The sequence below is a fragment of the Cricetulus griseus genome, unplaced genomic scaffold (assembly GCF_003668045.3).
Source record: "Cricetulus griseus strain 17A/GY unplaced genomic scaffold, alternate assembly CriGri-PICRH-1.0 unplaced_scaffold_2, whole genome shotgun sequence".
Taxonomy (NCBI): Eukaryota; Metazoa; Chordata; class Mammalia; order Rodentia; family Cricetidae; genus Cricetulus; species Cricetulus griseus.
Window position 1 is genome coordinate 3,754,785 of NW_023276919.1, and position 18,844 is coordinate 3,773,628.

Sequence of the window (18,844 nt, forward strand, 5' to 3'; positions counted from 1 at the left end):
AGGCTGACTCCATCTTTTGAGATGTTGGGTACCACGCCTCCGTCAGTCACCTCCATTGGAATTACATTTTATTTTTAAGGGAATATAGCGGTTATTGCTACCGTGGAAAAGCGTTCAATGCCTTTTTGTGGATTAATGTCAAACACCCTAAGAAGTACATCAATGGACTAAGAAAATGAAAGAGATCATATTACTGTTAAAAAGGTGAGTTTTCCATGGTTAGCTTCTTCCAGGAAGATATAAATTCTTAGATTATTTTGAAGGAACATTGGACTGCAGGTTCTTGGGTGCACGAAATGATGTCAGCAGCAGGACAGAGTTCATTAGTCAGAGCCAGCATCATCCAAGAGTATGTTGGGAGCCAGCACTGTAGCTGGTATTAACTTAACTCAGCCTAAACTAAACCTTGGTTTGTGTCTGTGTCTGTCTGTCTGCTTGTCTGACTTTTCAGTCCCTAAATCCCTATCACTCATTGTCTCTGTCTCTATGTATCTCTGTCTCTCACTGTCTCTGTCTCTCTGTCTATGTCTCTTCCCCCTGGCAGGCCTCTACAATTCTACCTACTTTGCACTGGACATGCGTGCTACACTTAGCCTATCTCTCTTTCTCTCTCTCTCTCTCTCTCTCTCTCTCTCTCTCTCTCTCTGTCTCTGTCTCTCTGTCTCTCTCTGTCACTCTCTGGCTTTCTGCATTTGCCTCTGCAACTTGCGTGAATATCAGCAGCTCTGGATTGCTCAGGAATGTTCTCCACCAAAACTGAAACTTTTGTCTGTATGTATGTATGTGTCTTTCTTACTGTGTGTCTGTCTCTCTCTCTGTCAGAGCACAGAAGAGATTGTTAAACCACGCTAAATTGGTAAAACTAAAGTGGTTTTTTATTGTCCTAAAGACACCATTCTCTATCCAAAATGTGAGTGATTTCAGCCACGTAGCTTCTATCAAAAAAAATGCAACTGATGTGTCTCCACTTTATGTTTTTGGCAAACACAAAATATTCCTGGAATTTTCAGGGTGCTGAATGGGACCCATGCAAAAAGGTCCAAAGATTCACTCCAGATATATATTGTTCTGACTCTCAGTGATTCTAGATTGCTTTCCTCCTCCTCTGAGAACTTTCCCAGGGAATAACCTCCCTCATCTGACCATACTACCCTCTGAAACCAGAACTTCTGAATTATTTTTTATTAGTTCAAATTAGGTTTAAGATTTGTTCAGTTGTCACTCACTTCTCCCTCTTCATCGCCTCCCCCTCAACATGTGGCCTGCACCTAGCCATCCCCCTCCACTCCCCAGGCAGGGTAAGGCCCTCAAAAGTCCTCCCCAAAGTCTACAACATCATCCTGGGCCTGGTTTTTCCCCTTCTTCATGTGTCAAGATCAGGAGAGCATCCCATCAAATGGGATGGGCTTTCAAAATCCCTTTTTTAAGACTTTACATATTTAACACAGTGTGTTACCCCTGTACAAATGGAATAGAATTAACTTCAACATTTCTCGACCAATATGGCTGTTAATTTTTGTACAATGCCAACTGAACACTGTAAACTGGGATATTTTTCCAACTTTGACTGCACACATAAACCAATAATGCATCAATAGCAGCAACAACTTTTCCAGATTCTATAGTCATTTGAACAAGACTGTAGAGAATCCAGCATTCTCCATTCAAAAAAAATGTAAATACCAAAATCCCAGAAGAACAGCACAGTTCTGTTACTCTTGTGGTACCTGGCACCATGTTTTTTTTAAAAAAATTAGCTTCTCAATCAGCATCTGGAAGGAAAACATTCTGAGCAACATCATTAAAAAGAGCTCTGATAATGCACAGTCACTACTATGTATCATAAAGCATGTCCACATATGAGTGAGTACATATCATGTTTGTCTATTTGTGATTGTGTTACCTCACTCAGAATGGTTTCTTCGAGTTCCATCCATTTTCCTGCAAATTTCAAGATTCCTTTGTTTTTATCTGCTGAATAGTACTCCATTGTGAAAATGTACCACATTTTCTGTATCCATTCTTCAGCTGAGGGGCATCTAGGCTGCTTCCAGTTTCTGGCTATTACAAATAATGCTGCTATGAACATGGTTGAACAGATATCCTTGTTATATGAATGTGCTTCTTTTGTATTTATGCCTAGGAGCGGAATTGCTGGATCTTGTTGTAGACTCATTCCCATTTCCTTGAGGAGTCGCCATACTGAATTCCAAAGTGGCTGTACAAGTTGACACTCCCACCAGCAGTGGAGGAGAGTTCCTGTTTCTCCACATCCTCTCCAGCATAAACTGTAATTGGTATTTTTGATTTTAGCCATTCTAAAAGAGTAAGATGGTATCTCAGAGCTGTTTTCATTTGCATTTCCCTGATGGTTAAGGATGTTGAACAGTTTCTTATGTGTCTTTCAGCCATTTTAGATTACTCTATTGAGAATTGTCTATATAGTTCTGTACCCCATATTTTATTTGGATTGTTTGGTGTTTTTGAGAATAGCTTCTTGTGTTCTTTTGTATTCTTTGGAGATCAGCCCTCTGTAAGATGTGGGGTTGGTGAATATCTTTTACCAATCTGTGGGCTGTCCTTTTGTCTTGCTGTGTCCTTTTCCTTACAGAAGCTTCTCTGTTTCAGGAGGTCCCATTTATGAATTGTTGATCTCAGTTTCTTTGCTACTGGTGTTATGTTCAGGAAGAGGTCTCCTGTACCGATTAATTCAAAGGTCTTTCCCAATTTATCTTCTAGTAGGTTCCGTGTGGCTGGGGTTATGTTCAGTTCTTTCATCCATTTTGAGTTAAATTTGTGCAGGGCGGATGGCTTGGGTCTATCTACATTTTTGCATCCAGTTATGCCAGCACCATTTGTTGAAGATGTTCCCTTTGTTCCAGCATATATATTTGGATTGTTTGTCAAAAATTATGTGTTCATATGTGTTTGGGTTAATATCATTGTTTTCAATTCTATTCCATTTGTCTACCTGTTTTTGTGCCAATACCAGGATGTTTTCAGCATTATAGCTCTGTAAGAGAGCTCAAAGTTAGGGATGGTAATGACTCCAGTAGTTCTGGTATTGTACAGTGTTGTTTTGGCTATGCTGGGTCTTTGGTTTCTTCATATAAAGTTGAGAATTGTACTTTCAGCTGGGCATTGTTGGGGCACGCCTTTAATGCCAGCACTTGGGAGGAAGAGGCAGGCGGCTCTTTGTGATTTCGTGGCTAGGCTGGTCTACAATGCAAGTGTCAGGATAGACTCCAAAGCTACACAAAGAAACCCTGTCTTTAAATCCCCAAAAAAGGATAAAGAAAAAAAAGAGAATTTTTCTTTCAATGTCAGTGAAGAAATGTTTTGCGATTTTGATGGGGATTGCATTGAATCTGTAGATTACTTTTGGCAAGATTGCCATTTTTACTATGTTGATCATGCCTATCCAAGAGAATGGGAGATCATTCCACTTTCAGGTATCTTTTTTAAATTCCTTCTTTAGAGACTCAAAATTCTTATGGTACAGGTTTTTCACTTTTTGGTTAGTGTTACTCCAAGAAATTTTATGTTGTTTGTGGCAATTTTAAAAGGGTGATGATTCTCTGATTTCATTCTCCCCAATGTGTCATCTGTATATAGTAGGGCTACATTTTTTTTTAGTAAATCTTGTATCTTGCCACTTTGCTGAAGGTGTTTATCACCTGCAGGTGTTCCCAGGTTGAGTTTTTCGGTCACTTATATAGACTATCATATCATCTGCAAATAGTGAGAGTTTGACTTCTTCCTTTTCTAATTGTATTCCCTTGATCTCGTCTTGTTCTCTCATTGCACTAGCTAGAACTTCAAGGACAATATTGAAGAGGTATGGACAGACCAGACAGCCTTGTCTTGTATCTGATTTTAGAGAAATTACTTTGTGTTTCTCGCCATTTAATTTGATGTTGGCTGTTGGCTTGCTGTATATTGCTTTTATTATGTTGAGTTATGTTCCTGTTATCCCTGATTTCTCCAGGACCTTTATAATGAAGGGATGTTGGATTTTCAAAGGATTTTTCAGCATCTATTGAGATGATCATGTGATATTCTCTCCTCAGTCTATTTATATGGTGTATTATATTGATGGATTTTTGTATGTTGATCCATCCTTGCATCCCTGGGATGAAGCCTATTTGATCGGGATGGATGATTTCTCTGATGTGTTCTTGGATTCGATTTGCCAATATTATATTGAGAATTTTTGCATCAATGTTCATGAGGGATATTGGTCTGTAGTTCTCTTTCTTAGTTTTATCTATTTGTGGCTTGGGTATCTAGGTTATTGTGTCCTCATAAAAAGAGTTTGGTAAAGCCCCTTCTTCTTCTATTGTGTGGAATGCATTGAGGAGATTTGATATTAGCTGTACTTTGAATTTCTGGCAGAAATGTGCAGTGAAGCCATCTGGCCCTGGACTTTTCTTGGTTTGGAGACTAGTAATGACTGCTTCAATTACATTGGAGGTTAAAGGTCTATTTACATTGCTTATCTATACTTGATTTAATTTTGGAAAGTGAAATCTGTCCAGAAAATTGTCCATTTCCTTTAGATTTTCAAATTTTGAGGAATATAGTTTTTCATTGTACGATCTGATGATTCTCTGGATTTCCTCTGTGTCTGTTGTTATGACACCCTTTTCATTCCTGATTTTATTAATTTGCCTGTTCACTCTTTGTTGTTTGGTAAGTTAGCATAAATTTTTTGTCTATCTTGTTGATTTTTTCGAAGAACCAACTGTTTGTTATATTGATTCTTTGTATTGTTCTCCTAGTTTCCATATTATTGATTTCAGCCCTCAATTTGATTATTTCATGACGTCTGCTCCTCCAGGGTTTATTGGCTTCTTTGTTTTCTAAAGCTTTCAGTTGTGCTGTTAAATCTCTGGTGTGATTATTCTCCTGTTTCTTCATGTGGGCATGTAGCGCTATGAACTTTCCTCTTAGCACTGCTTTCAAAGTATCGCATGCGTTTGGGTATGTTGTGTCCGCATTCTCATTGACTTCTAGGAAATCTTTAATTTCTTTTTATTTCTTCCTGGACCCATGAATTGTGTAATATTGTGTTACTTAATTTCCATGAGTTTGTAGGTTTTCTGTAGTTTTTGTTGTTGTTGGTTTCTAATTTAAAAGCATGGTTGTCTGATAAGACAAAGGGGGTTATTTCATTTTTTTTGTACTTGTTGAGGTTTGCTATGTTGTCAAATATGTGGTCAATTTTAGAGAATGTACCATGTGGCGCTTTGAAGAAGGTAAATTGTTTCGTATTTGGGTGAAATGTTCTATAGATACCTGTTAAGTCCAATTGTGCCATAACTTCTATTATTTCTTTTGTTTCTTTGTTAAGTTTCTGTCTGCTGTTCCTGACCAGTGGTGAGAGTGGAGCATTGAAATCTCCCACTAAAAGTGTGTGTGTTTATATGTATGCTTTGGGTTTTAGCAAAGTTTCTTTTACAAATGTGGATCCCTTTGTATTTGGGGCATATATGTTCAGAATTAAGATTTCATTGTAATGTATTTCTCATGCTATGAGTAGGAAATGACCTTCTTCATCACTTTTGACTGATTTTAGTTTAAAGTCCTATTTACTGGATATTAGGATTGCTACCTCCACTTATTTCTTGGGTTCATTAGATTGCAAGATCTTTCCGCAACATTTAATTCTTAGGTACTGTCTGTCTTTGAAGTTGAAGTGTGTTTCTTGTATACAGCAGAAAGAAGGATTCTGTCTTCTTATCCATTCTGTTAATCTGTGTCTTTTTATAGGGGAGTGAAGACCATTAATGTTGATGGATATTAATGAACATTGATTATTGTTTATTCTTGTTTGTTTTTGATTCGTTGATGGTGGAAAGATTATGTGTGGGATTCTGTCCCTTTTTTCTTTGACTGTTGGCAAGTAGGGATTATCTATTGCCTATGATTTTCTGGTTGTAGTTAACTTTCCTGGGTTGCAGTTTACCTTCTAGTAATTTCTATATGGCTGGATTTGTGGGTATGCATTGTTTGAATCTGGTTTTGTCATGGGATGTCTTTTTTCTCTGTCTATAAAGATTGAAAGCTTTACTGGGTATAGTTTTCTGGGCTGGCATAAATGGTCTCTTAGTGTAGGTAGATTATCTATCCAGAACCTTCTGGCTTTCAGAGTTTCCAAGGAAAATAAAGTGTGATTCTGATAGGTTTGCCTTTATATGTTACTGGACTTTTTCCTTTGCTTCTATTAATATTTTCTCTTTCTTGTTTATGCTTGCTGTGTTGATTATTATGTGGTGAGGTGTCCTTGTTTTGGTTCAGTCTATATGATGTTCTGTAGGCCTCTTGTATTTTCATTGTCATGCGTTTTTTTTTTGGTGGGGTACAGATAATTTTCTTCTATGATTTTGGTGAGTATGTTTTATGAGCCTTTGAGTTGGATTTCTTCACCTTCTTCTATACCTATTATACTTAGGTTTGGTCTTTTCACAGTATCCCAAATTTCCACGATCTTTTGTGTTAGGGATTTGTTGGGCTTAAGATTTTCTTTGGATGATGAATCTATTTCCACTAGTGTGTCTTCCACTCCTGAGTTTCTCTCTTCCATCTCTTGTATTCTGTTGGTTATGCTTACATCTGTAATTCCTGATCTTTTACCCAGCTTTTCTATTTTCAGCATTCCCTCAGATTGTGCTTTCTTTATTTTCTCTATTTCAGTTTTTGGTCTTTAACTCTTTTGTTGAGATAATTGTTGATATCTTTTATTTTGTGGTTTATTTTGTCTTCCATTTCTTTAAGGGATTTTCTTATGTCCTTTTTGATGTCCTCTATGATTTTCCTGAAGATGTTTTTAGGTCATTCTCTTCTGGTTCATCTGCATCGTGGTGTTGAGGTCTTACTGGTGTATGGTTCCTTGTCTCTGGTGGTGTCATATTGGGTTTTCTGTTTTTGGATGTGCTTTTACCTTGTCTTCTTCTCATCCTTCTGGGGGATGTAGCAAGTGTTTCTTGTTCTCCTGGTGGGTGTGGGACCACGGTTCCCTCTGGTAGATCGAAACAGATCTAATACCCTCATGTCGGTCCACTTCTTGTGGATGGTGCTGTCACTGTTACCCTGGTGTCCGCAGAGTACCGGCATGCCGGGTCCCACCTAAATATTTTTTCTAAACTTAACTTCATCTCCTACACTGCTGACAGCTGCCGAGGCTTAGGATGCCCCAGACAGTGTCATACATTCTGAAATTCCGTGGAGCAATCAGGTAATCCAGGATGTAGTATTATCACACTATTCCCAACCCCTGCCCAAAGATGATCAATGTCACATCATCAATAAGAAGCAGTCTTGAGAACTTGACATCTTTATTCCATAAGATGCAAATACAAGATACCAAATTTCCATAATCAGTGACATTGGGAATGAAAGTTCATGGTATCCAGCTAATTCCCCATGTCACCTGAAAGGGTGCACTCACTCAGCCACTATTGTGTTCAGTCCAGGGTTCCATGGGTACTAAGTGAAAAGACAGGGTTATAGAACCCCTTTAATAGAGAGATCCCTACCCAGTTCTGATGGCCTTTTCTCTGTGACCTTCCAATTCCTCTCTGCTATCTGATATCTGGTATCTTCCTCGGACCCACTTCATCTCTTCTTCTGTCTTCCCCACTCACCATCTTCAACATTGTCAGAAAAACTAAAGTTCATGGACATTCTAAGATTCATGTTCCATTGTTCAGGATTCTGTCTCCATAGCGAGCATTCCCTTCCCCATAAACAAATGACCAACTCTGGAGCTGTCAAAGCCATGGAGGCTATTTCTCTGTGAACTCTCTCCATAACCAGGCTCGGTTGAGCGGGACATCGAAGAGATATTTTCTGGGACTGAGAAAACTTTCAAACACCACATCAGGTCAGTGTGTTTCCCAAGGATGAGTTCCACCACCACATTTGCTGAATCACCTGTTGGTTTCAGATTTAGGTCTTTGGGAGTTTCTCCCCCTCCACTGTTCAGACCATTGTGTCGTCTCAACTCCTCCGGCATGTTTTGTTTCCCAATTGTCGATGAATTAATCCTGACTCCATATTCTGAGATGTTGGGTACCGAGTCTCCTTCAGCCACCTCCATTGGAATTACATCTTATCTTTAAGGGAATCTAGTAGTTACTGTTACTGTAGAAAAACCGTTTAATGCCTTTTTGTTGAGGAATGTCAAATACCCTAAGAAGTACATGAATAGAATAAGAAAAAGAAAGGAATCATATTTCTTTAAAATAGGTGAGTTTTTCATTGTTAATTTCTTCCAGGAATGCTTAAATTCCATTACTTAGATTAGATTGAAAAATCATTGGACTTCAGAAACTTGGGTGCATGAGATGATGTCAGCAGAAGATCTGAGTTCATTAGGCAGAGACAGCATCATCCTTGAGTATGTTCGGAGCCTGCTCTGTATGTGATATGCACTTATCCTAGACTACACTAGGCCTTGGCCTGTCTCTGTTTCTGTCTGTCGATCATTTCATTCTCTAACTCTCTCTATCAGACCATGTCTCTGTCTCATTCTCTGTTATCTCTGTATCTCACTTCTGTGTCTCTATGTATATGTCTCTACACACTGGGTGGGAGTCTATAATTATACCTGCTTTGCAATGTATATGCCGGCTACACTAAGCCAAAGTCTCTTTCTATCTCTCTTTCCCATTATCTCTCTCTCTTTCACTCTCTCTGTGTCTGTCTGTTTCACTCTCAGTCTGGTCCTCTAGATTTACATCTGCACCCTGTAGAATACCTGGAGCTATACTTGTCTGGACTTGTCTCCCCCTAAAGTGAGCTTTGATATGTCCGTTTGTATCTCTCTCTATCTATCTATCTATCTATCTATCTATCTATCTATCTATCTATCTTTCTATCTTTCTGCCTATCTCTCTCTCTGTCTTTCTGTCTCTCTGTTCTAGTACTGAAGAGCATGCTAAACCTCTCTAAAATGGAAAAATTAAGGTGCTTTTTTATTGGACGAAATATACCCTTCACATTACAAAATGAGAATTTTTTCAGCCAAGTAGCTTCTATCATAAAGAGGCAACTGATGTGTCTCCAATTTATGTTTTCGGTAAACCCAAAATATTCCTGTAGGTTCCAGGGAGCTGAATGGGACCCATGTAAATAGGTCCAAAGATGCACTACAGACAAATAGTATTCATCCTCTCTATGATCCCATATTCCTTTATTCATCATCTGGGATCTCTGTTTTGTAAATCACTCCATTATCTGGCAATTCTCTGCTCTGATACAGGACTTCAGAAACCCTTTTATTTCTAAAGTTTACTTCATCTCCTTCACTGCTAACATCTGTTGAGTTCTAGGAGACCTGAGTGAGTGCTACCTGGCCTGTCCAAGGAAGGAACAACAGATACTCCAGGATGTTTTAGTACCACAACATTCTCAGGTTCCCAATGATGGTCAATGCCCTTCTTCAGCAAGATGCAATCTAGAGAACTCGATATCCTTAATCCCTAAATTGCCATTTCTAACACCCACCATTCTGTATTTAGTGAAAGTACGAATGAAAGTTGCCGGCAACAGGCTGACCTGTCCAAGGCACCTGGCATGTTTCACTCACTAAGGCAGTACTCTGTACAGTCCAGTTTTCAGGGTTACTAAGTCTTCAGGTAGCGTTAAAGGACCCCGTTAAAAGACAGATTCCACCCACTTATGCTCTCCTATTCTCTCTCTCTTTCTCTATCTCTCTCTCTCTCTTCTCTCCCTCACCCTTTCCACTTCATATGTGCTATCTGCTCTTTGCTATTTTTCTGACCCTCTGTGTCTCTTCTCCTGTCTCCCCAATACACCCTCTACGACCCTGTCTGATATGCTCGGTTCATGGAATTTATATGGTAGCTGTTCAATTGCTCTGTGTTCAGTTTCCATGTACTAATTTCCCCTTCAACATAAACAAAAGACCAACACTATTGCTGAGTAAGCCAGCGAGGTTCTATCTCTGTGACCACTCTCTCTTCTCATGCTTGGATCCTGGGAATCCACAGAGATCATTTTCTCAGACTGACCAAATTGTGAGACACCCCTTCAAGTGGGTGTATATCCCAAGGATGAGGTTCACCAAGACATTCACTGAATCATTTGTGTTTTCAGAATTATGCCTTTGGCAGCATCTTCCCTCAAATTTTTGGTGTTCTATTTCGACTTGAGTGTTCAGGCTTATGGTTCTGGCCTTGTCCATGAATTCAAGCTGATTCTGAGTTCTGAGATCTGGAGTACCAAGCCTTCTTGGTCCTGGCCCATGGAAAATACATGGAGGCTCTCTCTCTGTGAACTCTCTCCATACCCAGGCTTGGTTGAGTGGGACATTGCAGAGAACTTTTTCTGGGACTGACCAAACGGTGAAACACTGCAAGAAGTCAGTGTGTTTCCCAAGGAAGATGTCCACCACCATATTGCCTGAATCACCTGCAGGTTTCAGAATTATGCATTTAGGCATTTTTCTCCTCCACTTTTCAGACCCCTGCATTGTATCAACGGTTCGGGCATTTTTTGTTCCACAATTGTCGATGAGTTAAGGCTGACTCTGTCTTCTGAGATGTTGAGAACTGAGCATCCTTCAGCCACCATCATTGGAATCATATCGTATGTTTAAGGGAATCTAGATCCTACTGTTACCATGGAAAAACCGTTCAATGCCGTTTGGCAATGGGGTGTGAAATGCCAAAGCACAGTGTCAGTTCTGTGTCCATCCACTGGCCAAGGTAACCCAGGGGATGTTTCTGGTTCCATTCATTGACACTGCTTAGAGTCATCTGACACCAGTGATCTGTGTTCCTAATTGGAGTTCTGCAGGGGGTTCTGACACTCCAAAGCCCAGTGGCAGTACTACATCCATCTGTCAGCTCAGTATCCAAGTTCTGTGTTGGGCTCCAACACTACAAATCCCAATGGCATTTCTGCATCAAACTGCTGGCCCAGGATCCAAGTTCAGAGGCAGGCTCTGAAACTACGATGCCCAATGTCAGTTCTGCATCCATCTGTCATCCCAGGATCCGAATTCTGTTGTGGGATCTGACCTGCCAAATCCTAGTGGGGGTTAAACATCCATCTGTTAGCTCAGGATCCAAGTTCTGTGGCGGGTTCCCACACGCCAAAGCCAAGTGGCAGTTCTTCATCCATATGCTGGCCCAGGTTCCGAGTTCAGCGGTAGCATATGGCACACTTAGGCCCAGTGGCAGTTCTGTATCCATCTGCCATGCCAGGTAAATCAGGTTCTTTTTCCAGTTCCATTCGTCTTCACTGATTCGAGTCATCTGACACCAGTAAACTGTGCTGTGGATCTGAGTTCCAGGGTGAGCTCCTACACACAGAGTCACACTGGCAGTTATTATTCCATCTGCCGGCCCAGGATCCAAAATCTGAATTGGGCTCCCATACTACAAAGCCCAGTGGCTGTTTTGTGTCCATCTGCAGGTCCATGGAAGTCAGGGGATGTTTCTGGTTCCATTCATTGTCACTGCTTATAGTCATCTGACACCAGTGATCTGTGTACCAGAACCAAATTCAGCGATGGCTCCATCAGTCCGAGGCCCAGTGGCAGTTCTGTGTCCATCTGCCGGCCCTTGGAGGTTAGGCGCTTTCTGCTTCCATTCATCTTCATTGTTTAGAGTCATCTAACACCAGCTATCTGTGCACCAGTCAAGGTTTGGCAGTGAGCTCCTACACAATGAGGCCCAGTGGCATATCTGTGTCCCTCTTCCGGGCATTGGAGGTCAGGGGATGTTTCTGGTCCATTCATCATCACTGCTTAGAATCATCTAACACCAATGATCTGTGCACCAGATACAGGTTTGGCAGAGAGATCCTACACACAGAGGCCAAGTTGCATTTCTGTACCCATCTGCCGGCCCATGGAGTTCAGGGGATGTTTCTGGTTCCACTAGCAGTAACTTTTTAGAGTCATCTGACATCAGTGATCTGTGCTCCAGAACCGAGGTCGAAGGGGTTCTCCTACACACCTATGCCCAGGAGCAGTTCTATGTCCATCTGCTAGCCCATGGAGGTCAGGGGCTGTTTCTAATTCCATTCATCCTCACTGATTAGAGTCATCTGACACCAGGGATCTATGTGCCTGATCAGAGTTCGACCACATTCTCAGACACGCCAAAGCCCAGTGGCATTCTATGTCCATCTGTCAACCCAGGATCCGAGTTCAGCAACAGGCTCCAAAAACCCAACGCCCACTGCCAGTTCTGTGTCCATCTGCTGGGCCAGGGAGTCTAGGTGCTGTTTCTGCTTCCTTTTGTTGTCACTGCTTATAGTCATCTGACACTAGTGATCTGTGCACTGGATCCTAGTTCAGCAATGAGCTCAAGCCACGCCAAGACCCACTGGCAGCTTTGTGTCTATCTGCAAGCACAGGATGAGTTTGGCAACGAGTTCTGAAATGCTGAGGCACAGTGGCAGTTCTGTGTGCATCCGCTGGCTTAAGTAGGCCAGGGGCTATTTCTGGTGCTATTCATCGTCACTGCTTAGAGTCATCTGACACCAGTGATCTATGTGCCTTATCCGAGTTCCACGGCATTTTCCTACATGCCAAGGCCCAGTGGCAGTTCTGTGTTTATCTGCCAGTCCAGGATCTGAGTTCGGGCAACGGGTTCTGAAATGCCAAGCCACAGTGGCAGTACTGTGTCCATCTGCTGGCCCAGGAGTCCAGTGGCTGTTTCTTGTTCCATTCACTGTCACTTCTTAGTCATCTGACATCAGTGCTTTTGTGCTCCTGAACCGAGTTCGAAGGGATTCTCCTACACACCTATGCCCAGTAGCAGTTTCTGTGTCCATCTGCTAGCCCATGGAGGTCAGGGGCTGTTTCTGATTCTATTCATCCTCACTGCTTAGAGTCATGTGACACCAGTGATCTATGTGCCTGATCCAAGTTCAACAGCTTTCTCAGACACTCCAAAGCCCAGTGGCAGCTCTATGTCTATCTGCCAACCCAGGATCCGAGTTCAGCAACAGGATGTGTCTATCTGCTGGACCAGGGAGTCCAGGTGCTGTTTCTGCTTCCTTTTGTTGTTACTGCTTATAGTCATCTGACACCAGTGATCTGTGCACTGGATTCGAGTTCAGCAATGACCTCAAGACACGCCGAGACCCACTGGCAGCTATGTGTCTATCTGTCAGCACAGGATCTGAGTTTGGCAATGGGTTCTGAAATGCTGAGCCACAGTGGCAGTTCTTTGTCCATCCGCTGGCCCAAGTAGGCCAGGGGCTATTACTAGTTCCATCCATCGTCACTGCTTCGAGTCATCTGACCCCAGTGATCTATGCGCCTATTCCGAATTTGAAAGCGTTCTCTGCAATGCCAGGCCCAGGGGCATTTCTGTGTCCCTCTGCCAGACCAGCGAGTCCAAGGGCTGTTTCTGGTTCCATTCATCGTAATTGCTTAGAGTTATTAACACCAGAGATCTGTGTACCAGATCCAGTTTTGGCAGCGAGCTCCTTCACACCGAGGTCCAGTGGCAGTTCTGTGTCCATCCACTGGCCCAGGTAGGCTGGGGGCTGTTTCTGCTTCCATTCATCATCTTTGCTTTGAGTCATCTGACACCAGTGATCCGAGTTTGGTGTCGGGGTTGGCCACGCCTAGGCCCAGTGGCAGTTCTGCATCTATATGCAGGCCCAGGATCTGAGTTCGGTGGTGGTATACGACATGCCGAGGCCCAGTGGCAGTTCTGTGTCCATCTGCTGGCCCACGTAAGCCAGGTTCTTTTTTGCAGTTCCATTCGTCATCACTGATTAGAGTCATCTGACACCAGTGATCTGTGCCCTGGATCTGAGTTCCAGGGTGAGGTCCTACACACAGAATCACAGTAGCAGTTATGGTTTCTTCTGCGGTCCCAGGATCTGAGTTCGGCAGTGGGCTTTGACATGCCAAGGCCCAATGGCAGTTCTACATCCATATGCTGGCCCAGGATCCGAGTTTGGCGGCTGTATACAACACGCCAAGTCCCAGTGGCAGTTCTGTGTTCATCTGCAGGCCCATGGAGGTCAGGGGCTGCTTCTGGTTCCATTCGTCGTCACTGCGTAGAGTCATCTGACACCAGTGATCTGTGCCCTGGATCCAAGTTCGGCGATGGGCTCCAACGCCGAGGCCAAGTAGTAGTTCTGCCTCCATCTGCCGACACAGGATTCGATTTCTGACTTGGACTCTGACTCGCCGAGTCCCAGTGGTAGTTCTGCATCCATATGCTGGCCCAGGATCCGAGTGCAGCAGCCAAATATGACACGCCAAGACCCAGTGGCAGTTCTGTCTTTATCTGCTATCCCAGGATCCGAGTTTGGCAATAGGCTCTGAAATGCTGAGGCACATTGGCTGCTCTGTGTCCATCCGCTGGCACACGTAGACCAGGGGCTATTTCTGGTTCCATTCATCATCAGTGATTAGAAACATCTGACACCAGTGATCTGAGTGCGTGATCCCAATTTGGCAGCAGGCTCTGACATGCTGAGGCCATATCATATACATTGAGGCAGAGTGGCAGTTCTGCATCCATCTGCGTTCCCTGGACCCGAGTTCAGCGGTGGGCTCCAACACACCAAAGCCCAGTTTCATTTCTGCATCAATCTGCGGGCCCAAGATCCAAGTTGAGAAGCGTTTCCGACAGGAAGAGGCCCAGTGGCAAGTCTGCAACTCTCTGCCTTCTCTGGATCTGAGTTCTGGGATGGGCTCCAAATGACAAAGCCCATTGGCAGTTCTGCCTCCATCTGCCCATGCAGGAACTGATTTCGGTGGCGGGATCCAACAAGCCAAGGTCCAGTGGCAATTCTGTGTCCATCAACTGGCCCATATAGGCCAGGGGATGTTTCTGGTTTCATTCAGCATCACTGCTTAGGGTCATTTGATACCAGTAATCTTTGCTCCTGATCCCAGTTTGACAGCCAGCTCTGACGCGTCAAGGCCCAGTGTCAGTTCTGCATCCAAATGCTGGCCCAGATTGCGAGTTCGGAGGCGGGCTCTGACATTCTCAGTCCCAGTGGCAGTTCTGCCTACATCTGCCAGCCCTGGATCCGAGTTCAGAGGCTAGCTCTGACAGGCCCTGTCTCCGAGGCAGTTCAGTGTCCATCTGCTGTCCGAGGATCCGCTTTCGGAGGCAGGCTCACATGGGTGACTCGGGACCTACCGGAGGGTCCCCTCTCTCTGTCCCAGCTTGCATCCCGTTTCTTGTCCCGTGCTCTCTGTGTATGTCCCTTTACCCTGGTGGGCCTCTATAAATCTATCTGCTTTGCACTGGGCCTGCCTGCTAACTGAGAATCTCTCTATATATATTTTTCTGTCTCACCCTCACTTTCCACTTCCTGGCATTTATCTGCTCTCTGCTATTCCTCTGACCCACTTTGTCTCTTCTCCTGTCTCCCCAACTCACCCTCTCCCCCCTGTCTCAAATCCTCGGTTTATGAAATATCTAAGTTAGGCCTTCCATTTCTCAGTGATCAGTTTCCATTTCATACTTTCCCCTTCAATGTAAAATAAGAACAACATTATAGCTGAGAAAGCCAGTGAGGGTCTCTCTCTGTGACCTCTCTCCATGGCCATGCTTGGGTATGCGGGAAACAGAAGAGATCATTTTCTCAGACTGACCAAACGGTGAGACACCCCGTCAGATTGGTGTGTATTCCAAGGATGAGGTCCAACACCGCATTCCCTGAATCATTTGTGTTTTCAGCATTATGCCTTTAGCAGTTTCTTCCCTCCTCTTTTAGGATCTTTGTACCAACTTGAATATTCAGGCGTTTTGCTCTGCCCTTGCCCATGAGGTCAAGCTGACTCTGAGTTCTGAGATCTGGAGTAATAAGGCTTCTTAGGGCTCTCCCATGGGAAATACATCTTATGATTAAGGCATCCTTCCAGTTACTGTTACCTTGGAAAATCTGTTCAAATGCTTTTATGGAGGAATGTCATATTCCCCAAGATGTACATCAATGGACCAAGAAAATCACAAGACACACATTACTGAAACAAATTTGTGTTTTGCATGGTAGCTTCTTACGGGAAGTTTAAAATCCCTATCTTAGATGAGATTAAAGGACATGGGACTGCAGGTATTTGGGTGCACCAAGTTATGTCAGCAGCAGGACAGAGTTCATGAGGCAGAAAGGGAATCCACCATATTCATTTATCTTAGCCTACACTAAGCCTTGATATGTCTGTGTGACTCTGCTGTTTGTCTGACATATAATCTCTAACTCTCTCTCACTCCCTGTCACTGTTTCTGTGTATCCCTGTCTCTCACTGTCTCTGTCTCTCTTGTACATGTCCCTTCACCCTGATGGGCCTCTACAACTCTACTTGCTTTGCACTGGGCCTGCTGGCTTACTCAACCTCTCTTAATCTCCCCCCTTTCTTTCTCTCTCCTTCTCCCTCTCCCTCTCCCTCGCCCTCTCCCTCTCCCTCTCCCTCTCCCTCTCCCAGTCTCTCACTCTCTATCTGGCCTTGTCTCTTTGCCTCGGCAACCTGGATAAATACCAGCAGCTCTTGATCCTTTTGTCTGTATGTGTCTCTCTCATTGTGTGTGTGTATTGCTCTCCTTCAGAGTACTATGGAGCATGTTAAACCAGTCTAAAATGAGAAAATTGAGGTGGCTTTTATTGTCCTATAGATACCCTTCTTTTTCAAACCTGTAAGTGCTTTCTGCCAAGTAGCTTCTATCAAAAAAGGCAGCTGCTCTGTCTAATATTTACATTTTTGCCAAAACCAAAGTATTCCCCTAAGGTCCTGGTAGCTGAATGAGACACATGAAAAAAAGGTCCAAAGATTCACTCCAGATAAATAGTATTCAACCTCACAATGTTCCCAGATTCCTCTCTTCCTCGTCTGGTACTTTCCTGGGAAAACACTACCTTATCTTACCATGCAACCCTCTGTCACCAGGACATAAGAAATATTTTGTTTTCTAAACTTAAGCTCATCTCCTACACTGCTGACATCCCACGACAGTGCCACACATTCTGGAAATTCTTGGAGCAACCAGGGACTCCAGGAAGGGTTAGTACCCCACTATTCTCAGGGCCTCCAAATTGGTCAATGCCCTTTCATTAAAAAGAAGCAGTCTTGAGAACTTGACATCATTAGTCCCAATGTTGCCAAGTCTAAGACCCCAGATTTTCATAATAAATGAAGGTGGGAATGGAGGTCCTGGCATCTGTCTTCCTGCTCATGACACCTGGAAGTGTGCACTCACTCAGCAAGAACTCTGTTCAGTCCAGGTTTACATCGGTAATAAGTCTGCAGACAGGATAATAGGACCCTTTAAAAGACAGATCCCATCCCACAACTGATTTATTATTCCCACTGTAACCTTCCAATTCTTCTCTGCTATTTCTCTCTGTCATCTTTTCTGACACTCTTCATTTCTTCACCTGTCTCCCCGTCACCCGATCCAACCATTTCAGAAAATCTGAAGTTCATGGACATTCTAAGATTCGTGTTCCATTACTCTCTCGATACCCAGGGTCTGTTGAGGGAAACATTGCATAGACCTTTTCATGGGATTGATCAAACTTTGAAACACCCCATGATGTCAGTGTGTATCCCAAGGAAGAGATCCACCACCACATTTGCTGAATCACATGTGTGTATCAGATTTATGACATTGGGAGTTCCTTATCTCCACTTTTAGAACCACTGCATCTTCACAACTGTTTGGGGACTATTTGTTCAACAATTGTTCATGAGTTAAGGTTGATTCCATATTCTGAGATGTTGTGTACCAAGCATCCTTCAGCCACCAACATTGGAATTACTTATTATGTTTAAGGGAATCTAGCTGCTACTGTTAACGTGGAAAAACCGATCAATGCTGTTTGGCAATGGGCTCTGAAATGCCGAAGCCAACTAGCATTATTTTACCAAAATGGTGGCCCAGTATCTGAGTTCTTCAGCAGCCTCCAAAACGCTGAGGCACATTGGCAGTTCTGGGTCAATCGGCAGGCCCATGGAGGTCAGGGGCTGTTTCTGTTTCCATTCATCATCATTGCTTAGTCATCTAACACCAATGATCTGTGCACTGGATCCAGTTTTGGCAGTGAGATCCTACACACCATCCCCAGTGGCAGTTCTTTGTTCATCCACTGGCCCAGGTAAACCACGTTCTGTTTCCAGTTCCATTAGTCGTCGCTGCAAAAAGTTATCTGCCACCATTGATATTTGTTCTTGATATGAGTTCAGCGGAAGCCTTGGACACGCCAAGGACCAATGGCAGTTCTGTGTCCATCTGCCAGCCCAGGTAAGCCAGGTTGTTTTTCCAGTTCCATTTGTCATCTCTGCTTATCATCATCTGACACCATTGATCTTTGCTCCTGATCCGAGTTCAGCTGCGGACTCGAAAACGCCAAGGCCCAGTGGCAGCTCTGTGTTTTCTGTCAGCACAGGATCTGAGTTCGGCAACGGGTACTAAAATACTGAGGCACAGTGTCAATTCTGTGTCCATCCGCTGGCACAGGTGGGCCAGGGGATGTTTCTGGTTACATTCATTGTCACTGCTTAGAGTCATTTGACACCAATGATCTGTGTATCTGATATAGATTCGACGGCATTCTTCAACACGCCAAGGCTGAGTGGAAGTTCTGTGTCCATCTGCCAGCCCAGGATCCGAGTTCAGCAACAGGCTACGAAACGCCAAGGCCCATTGGCATTTCTGTGTCGATCAGCTGGACCCGGGAGTCCAGGAAGCTGTTTCTGCTTCCCGTTGTTATCACTGGCTAGAGTCATCTGACACCAGTGATCTGTGCACTGGATCCATGTTTGGCAGTGAGATCCTACACAGCAAGGCCAAGTGGCAATTCTGTGTCCTTCGCTGGCCCAGGTGGCCAGGCG